This window comes from Gigantopelta aegis, chromosome 1, assembly GCF_016097555.1.
Source record: "Gigantopelta aegis isolate Gae_Host chromosome 1, Gae_host_genome, whole genome shotgun sequence".
Lineage (NCBI taxonomy): Eukaryota > Metazoa > Mollusca > Gastropoda > Neomphalida > Peltospiridae > Gigantopelta > Gigantopelta aegis.
The window spans coordinates 28,265,854-28,278,353 of NC_054699.1; the positions used below are offsets into that span (position 1 = coordinate 28,265,854).

At 36.3% G+C, this 12,500-nt stretch overlaps 1 protein-coding gene across 1 annotated transcript in view; it reads right to left on the reverse strand.

Annotated features, from left to right (window-relative positions):
- LOC121373314 overlaps positions 1-11,780 on the reverse strand; it is a 61,294-nt gene extending 49,514 nt beyond the window's left edge. The window contains exon 1 of the mRNA XM_041499882.1: positions 11,652-11,780. The gene's annotated coding sequence lies outside the window, so the exon portion shown is untranslated. The remainder of the gene's footprint in view (positions 1-11,651) is intronic.
- Between the last annotated feature and the right edge of the window lie 720 nt (positions 11,781-12,500).

The following is a 12,500-nucleotide window of genomic DNA, read 5'->3' on the forward strand; positions in this document are numbered from 1 at the left end:
CATGTTTGTACTTTTATTTTAAGAACTTTATGTTATCAATTTAATAATAATTAGCCCTAGATATATAATTTTGAGAGCGCCATCATAATCGGTAAGGGGACAACATGGCACAAACATATGACGCCACAGGCGTTGTTGTTTATTACTTTATTGTGTCGGTTTCTATTGTGTAATATAAACTGAATGTTTACTCTAGTGGATTTAAGGATTAGTAGGCCTACTTTACTGAACATTTATTCTCGAGTATTTAATGGTTTTTACCTTACATTGGTTCCCAGTGGTTACTATAAACTGAATGTTTACCCTCGAGTGTTCAGTTTGTTTTACCTTACATTGGTTTCCACTGTTTACTATAAACTGAATATTTACCCTCGAGTGTTCAATTTGTTTTACCTTACATTGGTTTCCACTGTTTACTATAAACTGAATATTTACCATCGAGTGTTCAATTTGTTTTACCTTACATTGGTTTCCACTGTTTACTATAAACTAAATATTTACTGTCATGTGTTTAAAGATTATTACCTTACATTACTTTCCAGTGTTTTTTTTTTTTACCGACATCGGTGGCGTCGCGGTTAGGCCATCGGTCAACAGGCTGGTAGGAACTGGGTTCGGATCCCAGTCGAGGCATGGGATTTTTAATCCAGATATCGACTCCAAACCTTGACTGAGTGCTCCGAAAGGCTCAATGGGTAGGTGTAAACCACTTGCACCGACCAGTGATCCATAACTGGTTCAACAAAGGCCATGGTTTGTGCTATCCTGCCTGTGGGAAGCGCAAAGAAAAGTTCCTTTTGTGCTAATCGGAAAGAGTAGCCCATGAAGTGGCGACAGCGGGTTTCCTCTCAAAATCTGTGTGGTCCTTAACCATATGTTTGACACCATATAATCGTAAATAAAATGTGTTGAGTGCGTCGTTAAATAAAACATTTCTTTCTTTCCAGTGTTTTTTTATAAATGGAATATTTAAAGAGGCTGTTTCAAAGTCGCTTCCTGCCTAAAACATAAATTAATTTCAGTTTTGAAATTTACAAATTACGCATTGACCCATTTGTCAATAAAAGTACAATAAAATAATTTCATTTACTAGCAAATATGAATTAATTTTATTGCACGCTCTATAGAAGGTATCAGGCAGTATTGCCGCGTTATGTCATAGTTATCGAGTACGTGATTTGTACATAGTGTTTACCCATATTTTTTGTTGACATTTCATTTCATTTCAACTTATTTTTGTGCTTATATCCAATTAGGGTTCAAGCACGATGTCCTGGGCAAACCTCAGCTATCTCGGCTGTCTGTCCAGGGGAGTGGGTTAGTTGTTAGTGGTTAGTGAGAGAGAAGAGGGTGTAGTGGTCTTACACCTACCCACTGAGTCGTTAAAACTCGATCTTGGTGGAAACCGGTACTGTGATGAGAACCCAGTACCTACCAGCCTTATGTCCGATGGCTTAACCACGTCACCAATGAGTCCGGTATTTTTGGACAGATAACTAGTGGCTGTGTCGATAGATGTGTGATATATACTTGTAATTTCCTCCTTTTACTAAGAATTCTTGGGTATATCACCGCTTAGGTCAGTGGCAGATATAAAAATGTTAATATTTATCTGTGAAATAGGTAAAGAATATGTCTAGGATCAATTAATATGTAGTTATGTGTAGGGAAAAAGAGAGGCATAATATGGCACAAGCAAATTTGATAAAGTTTAATGACACAATCATATTCCATGATCAAAATCGTATCTCTGCACAAGGCATGATCAAAATCGTGATTGCGTTCATGATCCACTTTCATGTGCTCGTCCTTAGGAGGACTGCCACTTCATATATTCATGTATTTATGACCTTCATAACATCTAACAGATAAAACCACCATGATCAAATAACACGAACGGTAATTCGTTAAGTCTAAAGGATGAAAACACAACGATGTATCGATACTAGCAATATATCGGTATTCAACACGTCTAACTGGTGAAATCATAGCACAAAAACAATGTTCATGTATAGATAAAACCAAAATAAAGAAATCATACCAATATTAAGACATTTACAGCACCTAAATTATGAAATCGTAGTACAAAAACCCTCGTCGCAGTAACAGGCGGGATACAGCTCAGTGGTTCAGTACTCCATGAGGTGCAATGAGTTGTAGGATCAGTCACTCTCTATGGACTACGGTTCTTGGTTCTTTCCCGTCCCAACCAGTACCTCACAACTGGTATTTCAAATACGGTTGGTATATATTATATTATATACGTTGTTATTGAAATGTTTTTCTTTAATGACTAGGAATGCATGTGTCAATAATGCTGGGGTGTTTCTGTAATACGTTTGTTTACGTCAGTAAACGTAGTGTTGTGGCCTAATTAATTAATTATAATTTGCAAACTTAAACTTGCCCCTTTTTAGAATTTTACAAAATCTTTGATCCGCCCCTGGAATTTGTCAGGTTAATGAAATAAATAGGGTGTCTCTCTTCCTTTTTGAGAATTTTACATGTTTAATTTAATCTAATTCGCTCAACACATTTTGTCCATCACGATAACACATAGACTATGACTGAAGACAAACCGCGCCAGCCTCTATACAACAACACTTGCTGTGTCCCTTGTTGTCAGGTGATGTTTCTCATTTGGACAGGTAACAGGGTAGAAAGAGGTCAAACTGGAGGTCAGGTAGTCATGTAGCCCTAGTCTAGTTGTTTCGCTGTCAATCATTGTTATCACTATCATCATCGTTACCACCATCATAATCTTCATTGCCACTACCATCATCATTACCCCCATCATCCCATCATAATCATTACTACCACCAGAGAGAGAGAGAGAGAGAGAGAGAGAGAGAGAGAGAGAGAGAGAGAGAGAGAGAGAGAGAGAGAGAGAGAGAGAGAGAGAGACCGACCACTTGAAAAAGGTTATACCAGATAGATAGGGTAGCTGTTATTCACGTGTCTGTTATGCAGTCAGTCGTGGAACACATTTCTGATGTGTGACGGGTCATAGGGTCGATTCCTGAAGATGGCTGTTTGTGTAGGTTTCACTGTTGAGACCTGTTTATTTATTATTCCGTCTTGCAGCGACATGCTTCACCTACTGAGACGAGCGTGACGGGGAGAGGCGGAGATGAATCAATTCTGACACCAAGCCGTGAAGTCATTCACATCATAAACCAAAGAAAACGCCCAAATTAATACCGCAGTGTGTCGTCTTGCGCGTATGCAAAACATCTTCTCCGAAACTGTGTCAATTGCGAGAGAGAGAGAGAGAGAGAGAGAGAGAGAGAGAGAGAGAGAGAGAGAGAGAGAGAGAGAGAGAGAGAGAGAGAGAGAGAGAGAGAGAGAGAGAGACAGAAACTGACAGCGAGCATAATAAATTATTCTTATTACTAATATATGACATTGACGATACCGAAACGCACGAGGATAATAATCTCCTTATCATATAATCTCAAGCTTAATACGTGTTTGTATAAACTGCAAACGCAGTTTTAATTCTAGTCAGCCATTACTCCATATTCAAATGACGTAAGAATATGTCACGCGGTGTCTTTTTGAATGGAAATTACTTTAATGACGTCATTGTGGATATCTTTAGTATAAAGAGATTATTACCCTGTGTGTTACGGTATCGTCAATATCATATATTAGGAATACAAACTGTATTATGCGAGACTATTTTTATTCCTAATAGATGATATTGACGATACTGAAAAACACAGGCTCTTTATCATATAATATTAAGCTTCATACAGCGTGTTTTTGTAAACTGTACACGCAACTTTAATTACAGTCAGCCATTACCCGATATTCAAATGGCGTAAGAATATGTGACGCGGTTTTGAATGGAAATTACGTCAAACTTGAATGAAGTCATTTTGGATATCCTTACATAAAAATTAACTGGTGCTTAAAGTTTTTTGTTTTCTGAACGTTGGACAGCTTTCAGTGTAAAGTTGCTATTGAAATGTTTTTGTTTGATTACTATGAATGCATACGTCAATTATGGAGTAGTGTCACCGTAGTACGTTTGCATAAATGTCAATAAACGTAGTGCCGTGACCTCAATTAATTTACATCTAATTTGCAAAGTTAAAAATTCTGAAACTATGTGATCTGACAAATATCACATACTTTGATTGCACTGGATATGCTAGATATTGTATGATACAAAATGTGTTTTATATTCAGCCTTCTGAAAACAAAAACAAAACGTCATGTACTAGTTTATTTTTAAGTAAGAATATTCAAAATATCTAAACACACACACACACACACATACATATATATATGTGTGTGTGTGTGTGTGTGTGTGTGTGTGTGTGTGTGTGTGTGTGTGTGTGTGTGTATGAGGCTGAAACATGCTGTTCCGGCATTTATCTTAACTATGTGGGTGGCTAAGCACTACCACTTATAGTCTGTTTGCGTAAAACGGGAACCAATGAATTGGATCGCTTTCGTGTCTCCAAGCTCTACACGATTGTAATTAGTGACTGTATATTAAACGTGTTTCTGATCGTTCTAATATTTGTACCAGGTTAAATTTCATTTATTTCCTAATTTATATTTTTTTCGTACCTACGAAATTATTTGAAGACAAAATCCAGTTTGGGCTTCTTAAAAATATTAAGACGACCAGAAACACATTGAATATACAGACACTGATATTCTAAACAAGAAAATATATTTAACATGTAAGTGTAACCGTAGAAATATTTTATTAGTCGGAAACATTTTACAGTGCAGCAAACTCAGGATTTATTTTTAAAAAGTGATTTAATATTTAGAATTTGATGACAATTTGTTCAAAAACTTCTTTTTTTATTTACTTTATTTTATATACCGGGTTAAAATCAATATGTCTTTATACGAGTTGTAGCTTTATTCATAATGAAGTTACAATCCAATTCATTGAATGAAAGAATGAATGAATGAATGAATGAATGAATGAATGCATGTTTAACGACACCCCAGCACAAAAAATACATCGGCTATTGGGTGTCAAACTATGTTAAATACAACCAAATAAAGTGATGATCAATATCAATATAAAAATTCAACAGCTAAATTAAAACACAATGTAAAGAACTGAGCAAAAAATGCAAATATCACAGATAGACAAAATTAAAATTTAGAATAAAAGTCCGTGTCACGTAGCAACTGTAATATAAGTTCTGGATGGAATCTAAATGATTCCATCACATTTCTTTGTCCAAATATATCTTTTCGAGTTTCTTTGAGATGCGCACACCCCACCAAAATATGGCGTACCGTCAGAGTACACTGACAGTGGTCACACTGAGGTGGAGGATATTTCTTCAAAATAAATGAATGGGTCAAGTAAGTAGGACCGATGCGAGCACGACAAAAGACTATTTCATCCTTTTTGCACTGTCTATAAGAGGACTGCCACACTTCCAAGACTGGCTTGATAGCATAAAACGTGTTCGCAACCACACCGTCCCAATCATGTTGCCAAGTCGAAAAGATAAATTGGTTGATGTTTAGAATCATTATAAGGCACACCAACCCTGGCATGAACCAAATCCAAAGCAGGCTTGGCAGCAAAATCTGCCTTTTCATTACCCCTTATGCCAACACAGTACAACATCTTTATGGGCAATAGATAAAAAGACGCACTTTCGGATCACCATCCCAATTAAGGGATAGTCCAGCTTCATACACATACACATACATATAAAATCCGATTTAATGTATACAATTTGATAGTAATGTGTTAAGAAACCATTGTTAATGACATAAGTTTTTGATAAAAAATATTATTGGATTTGGTATGAGTTTAAACGTTAACAAAATGTTTTGATATTAGTTTTAACATTATCCATCTGTTCCCTTTTAACACAAATCTGAAAGACATTGACCTATTAGCACATTCAAACTCGTATTTCTGCACAAGACGAGTTAAAAAGATGATTTGACAAGGCCGTAACAATAGGCGCTCGTGATTCACTGTCTTCAGGAAGACTGCCACTCTTTTGAACGATATAGTCAACTGAGTGAAAATTGCTATTTCCAAAACTGATATCACATTACATTGTACCAGTTAGAGATGTGTGTCAAAGTACGAAATTCAAATATTTACGGAGTACAAGCAGCAGCAACAATAGCAGAAGCTCTGATTGGGAACAACATTTTTTTACTTGTAAAAATACCTTTATCTATTCTAATTTCATTAAACATCTATTCTATTCTATTCTATTCTATTCTATTCTATTCTATTTTATTCTATTCTATTCTATTAAAGTCTAGTCTAGTCTAGTTTAGTCTAGTCTATTCTATTCTGGTTCTAATTAGTAGACCTTCATATGGTAAAAAGTTGTTATTCGGTGTACACTTAAAGCGACATTCCTAAGTTTGCTGCAATTTTTAAGATGTTTTCGACTAACAGCGATTTTTCAACGAATATAATTACATATCATGTATATATTTTTGTATAAAATATTAGTGGCTGTATATTAAACGTGTTTCTGATCGTTCTAATATTTGTAATAGGTTACATTTAATTTTATTTCCTTTTTTTCGTACGTACGAAATTATTTGAAGACAAAATCCAGTTTGGGCTTCTTACAAATATTAAGACGACCAGAAACACATTGAATATTAGACACTGATATTCTAAACAAGAAAATATATTTAATATGTAAGTTTAATCGTAGAAATATTTTATTAGTAGGAAACATCTTACATTGCAGCAAACTCAAGAATGTCTCTTTAAGGTTGAAACTAGTACAAGACAATACAAAAATTAAACTGATTTTCTGCCAAAATTAGGATTGTTAGTAAAACAATCAATAATTAAATCTCTGAAATACCGCACGAGTCACCCATTTTTTGCAACTAGATTAAATATAACATATTTTACTATTTTTATTAGCGTACTTCCTGAATGTCTTGATGCACTGCTTATATCACTTTTATTACAAAAGGATTGTCTGACAATGCCTTAACAGATCTCAGACATCACGCCTTATGTCTGTGCAATACAGGTCAGTACATATATTTATATATTTGACAGCTGTGATGCATGCAGTTATGAATCACTTTGAAACACTGAAGAGATCAGGTATTCACGAAAGATGAGAATATCCTGCGCCAACTATGGCACATGTACAAGATTCCAATACAGAAATATTATTAAAAATGCGCACAATTCTGATCGACAAGTTCATTTTCCGTAATTAAAATCATATGTCTTTACAACAACGCAGGATTATAGGAGGACTGCCACTATCAAGAAAATATTTCAAAATACATTACATCATTCCTGTGTCTCCTTTGGGAGGGGGGGGGGGTGTAACTTTCTCAAAACTTGCACTCAGCAGAATATATTAAATTATATTATGTTATATTGTATTATATGTATATGTGTGTGCACGCGCACGCACGCACACACACGCACGCACACACATACATACATACACACACGCGCACGCACGCACATACACACACACACACACACATATATATATATATATATATATATATATATATATATATATATATATTGTTGTTGTTTCTTGTTTTGTTCGGGTTTTTATTTATTTCTTTGGCGTTTTGGTTTTTTTGGGTGGGTTGATAAACACACACACACGCGCACATACACACATACATACACACATACACACACATACACACACACATGCACACATACATACACACATACACACATACACACATACATACATACATACATACATACATACATACATACATACATACATACATACATACATACATACATACATACATACATACATGCATACGTGTATGCATGCATGCGTACATACAAACATACATCTATGGTTGTGGTGGCATGCATTCATGAATCACTATAAACACAAAGCTATAATCAGATGGGTTCGTCGAAAGGCGGGTATCACCATGAGTGCACATTCCTAAAAATTATTTGACAAACGTAATTATTTATTAACATTATAAATGGCGGCGGTATAGCCAGTTTTAACTATCTCATATGTCTAGCTAGGGTCATAAAGAGTTTTAATTTGTCACAGTACGGCACATTTAAACAATAACATAGCTCAAAAATAGCAAGTTGAACCCTTATGACGGGTCACTGCGAGTTTGAAACGCTAGCCTTCACAAGGTACAAGATTAAATAAACAACTGTGACCCAGTGTTTTCAGTATCACGTGACAAATGACGTAACATGCAGAGTTAGTCATTTCTAACTGTCTTAATGGCTTGTTTGTTTTGCGTGTGTTAGTTTGTTTTTTATTTTTATAAATGTTTATAAATGATAAAATCCGCATACGCCTAAAATAATTAAAATATATTATTATGGTACTTATAGTTACCAAATTAAGTTTCTGAGTTGGTGGAAGTGGTCATGGGATAAATGTATTGTCCTTTTTCATGAGTGCATGTCATCACAGCTGTACGTATTCTAATGAACTCTGTACGGTGCTAGTTTTGATTTAATACACTAGTCTGGGTATGGCAGTCCTCTTTTTGGCGGTGCAAGAGGGGTGGCATTTCCAGAAAAAGATCTCATCGGAAGTGGCTGCCTTACTATAGACGAGGCACTTGATAGAAATCCATATAATCAACTACTTTAAAAAAATGCCCAATCGATTTTGTATTGTGCAGAGATACGGACCTGACCATATATTATAGTTTTGCCGTTCAGATTCAGTCATTAATTAACTTGTGTTTCACATCTAGTGACTCCTATCTTTGTGTGTGCTGTGGCGTTGTTAAACATTTGTTCATCAATTCGTTGTTATTTTGTGTGGGGTTTTTGTTTTTGTTTTGTGTTGTTGTTGTTGTTGTTTATTAACACCAAAAACAGATTTGGCAGTGTCAGGATTGGGGCTCTGATTATACTACCATACAATAATGTTATAATAATGGTATATATATATATATATATATATATATATATATATATATATATATATATATATATATATATATATATATATATAAAAAAAAAAAATATATATATACAATGTATATATATATATATATATATAAAAAAAAAAAATAAATATATATATATATATATATATATATATATATATATATATATATACGGTATATAAAAGAAAGAAAGAAATGTTTTATTTAACGACGTACTCAACACATTTTATTGACGGTTATATGGCGTCAGACATATGGTTAAGGACCACACAGATATTGAGAGAGGAAACCCGCTGTCGCCACTTCATGGGCTACTCTTTTCGATTAGCTGCAAGGGATCTTTTATATGCACCATCCCACAGACAGGGTAGTACATACCACGGCCTTTGATATACCAGTCGTGGTGCACTGGCTAGAACGAGAAATAGCCCAATGGGCCCATCGAAGGGTATCGATCCAATACCGACCGCGCATCGAGCGAGCGCTGTACCACTGGGCTACGCACCCCCCCCCCCCCCCCCCCCCCCCCGCATATATATAATGTATTACACTAGTAATAATGATATAATATGAAAGTTTTGTAGGGGTTAACAGCGAAGAAAGGAATGAATGAATGAATGAATGAATGAATGTTTAACGACACCCCAGCACAAAAAAATACATCGGCTATTGGGTGTCAAACTATGGTAATGCAAATAAATAAAGTGATGATCAACATCAATATAAAAATTCAAGACTTAAACAAAAACAGTGTAAAGAACTGTGCAAAAACACAAATATCACAGAATTTTACGGATACTGAATTTTACTCAAAACTTCAATTTTGTGCTGTATTGGCCATTCTCAAAGAGAATATTACACCCCTGCACCACGGTGAGGTTACAGCACACGCAGGGGTCGAAGAAAGGAAGAAGAAAGAAACAAAGATTGAAGGAAAGAGAGATTCCATTCATTCATCCATTCATCTATTCATCTATTCATTACCGGCCTTGGTGGCGCAGTGGTTAAGCCATCGGACTACAGGCTGGTAGGTACAGGGTTCGCAGCCCGGTACCGGCTCCAACCCAGAGTGAGTTCTTAAGGGCTCAATGGGTAGGTGTAAGGCCACTACACCCTCTTCTCTTTTACTAACCACTAACCAAGTAACAACTAACCCACTATCCTGGACAGACAGCCCAGAGAGCTGAGGTGTGTGCCCAGGACAGCGTGCTTGAACCTTAATTGGATATAAGCACGAAAATAAGTTGAAATCAATCTATTCATTTATTCATTCACTTTGACTTTTTGTCATGGGAATAATTTCTGACAACTTATAACAGTATTGTTCTTCCCTTTATTTTCATTTATTGTGATGAAATATTATTAAAATATCCAGAGCAAATAATATTGTTTGTATTTAAACATAAGAATGTTTTCCCTCAGTTTTAATTGTGTACTGAAAAAAATTCACAAATTTACCCTTTGACCCCCAAACACAAGATGAAAGGAAGAAGGAAGGAAATGTTTTAGATAACGACGCACTCAGCACATTATATTGACGGTTATATGGCGTCGGACAAGACGAAAAGAAATGAAAAAACAAAAACTCTTCAGCTATGGGGCGGGACGTAACCCAGTGGTAAAGCGCTCGCTTGATACGCGGTCGGTCTGGGATCGGTCCCCGTTTTGGGCTCATTGAGCTTCTTTTTTTTTCCAGCTGACTGGTATATCAAAGGCTGTGGTATGTCCTATCCTGTCTGTGGGATGGTGCATATAAAAGATCCCTTGCTACTAATGGAAAAATGTAACGTGTTTCCTCTAACACTATATATCAAAATTACCAAATGTTGGACCAATATAATAGTTGATGATTAATAATTCAATGTGCTCTAGTGGTGTCGTAAAGAACACTTTTATGGCACTTGGTTTAGAATCTAATATGAGATACACGCTGTACTCATTGGTCCAGAAACTTATTATGTATAAAAACTCAGATATTCTAATAAAAAATGTATTTACTATGGTGTCCTGATCGTTAAAAGGCTGAATCAGCCGGTATGATGTTACAGTATCAGCATCCTCAGGGCAGTCTCTCACTTCAGACACAGACAGGGGGCGAGACGTAGCCCAGTGGTAAAGCGCTCGTTTGATGAGCGTTCGGTTTGGGATCGATCCCCGTTAGTGGGCCCATTGGGATAGTTCTCGCTGTAGCCAGTGCACCATGACTGGTACATCAAAGGTTGTGGTATGTGCTGTCCTATCTATGTGATGGTGCATATAAACTATCCCTTGCTGCTAATCGAAAAGAGTAGCCCATGAAGTGGTGACAGCGGGTTTCCTCTTTATATATCTGTGTGGTCCTTACCATATGTCCTTACCATATAACCGTAAATAAAATGTGTAGAGTGACTCGTTAAATAAAACATTTCCTTCCAGACACGGACAGCAGCGAAAAGTAACTCAGTGTTAGGGATGTAAGGTCGAACCCCTTCACAAGACTCTGTATTCTATTTTCCCTGTACCAACCGATACCCCACGACTGGTAATCAAATATCGTTGCATGTGTTGTTCTCTGTGCTGAAAGTGCACGTAAAGGATCCTCTGACGACTATGTGTCAGAATTATGAAACAGCCGATGATTAATTAACCACAGTGCGCAAGACCTGTCAACAACAAACAAAACGAATTTTAACTCAGCCTAGATGAAAACCTTTCTGACTGGATTCTGCAATAAAAAATAAATAAAAACAAAAATAAACGAGACTCACCCTGAAATCGAGGCTACACCCAACTATCCACTAAGCAAGATGGGAGAGGCGGTATCAGCCCGAACGGAGAAGTTTCGTGAACTGTCTCTAGACTCAGTTCTCGCGTCGTGACGCGAAGACGCCGCTGCAGGCAGAATTCCTGGGATGGACTAGGTCACACTGGGAGACAATTGTGTGATAGATCGACGTCATCCACAAATTACACAGTCGAGCTTTCCAACAAGGGAATTCATTGACGGGTGCACTACAACATGTCCAGCCATTACGCCGTCAAGATGTTCAATAAGGGAATCCATTGATGGGTGCATGACAATATATCAAGAAATTAGATCTAGAATATATTGAAGAACGGACTGCATTGATGGTTGTGTGACATCTCAAAAATTAGACCGCGAATGTATTGAAGAACGGACTTCACTGATGGTTGCATGCTATCTTACAATTTAGACCGTGAATGTATTGATGATCGGGCTTCATTAATGGTTGCATGACATCTAAAAATTAGATCGTGAATGTATTGATGAAAGGGTTACATTGACGATTCCATGACATCTCCAATATTAGAATGATATTTAAGAAGGGGATTCATTGATAGGTTGCATGACATATCAATAAATTAGACTGTTAATGTATTGAAGAACTGGCTTCATTAATGGTTGCATGACATCTAAAAATTAGATCGTGAATGTATTGATGAATGGGTTACATTGACGATTCCATGACATCTCCAATATTAGAATGATATTTAAGAAGGGGATTCATTGATAGGTTGTGTGACATCTCAAGAATTAGACTGTGAATGTATTGACGATCGGGCTTCATCGACGGTTGCACGAAATTAGACTGTTA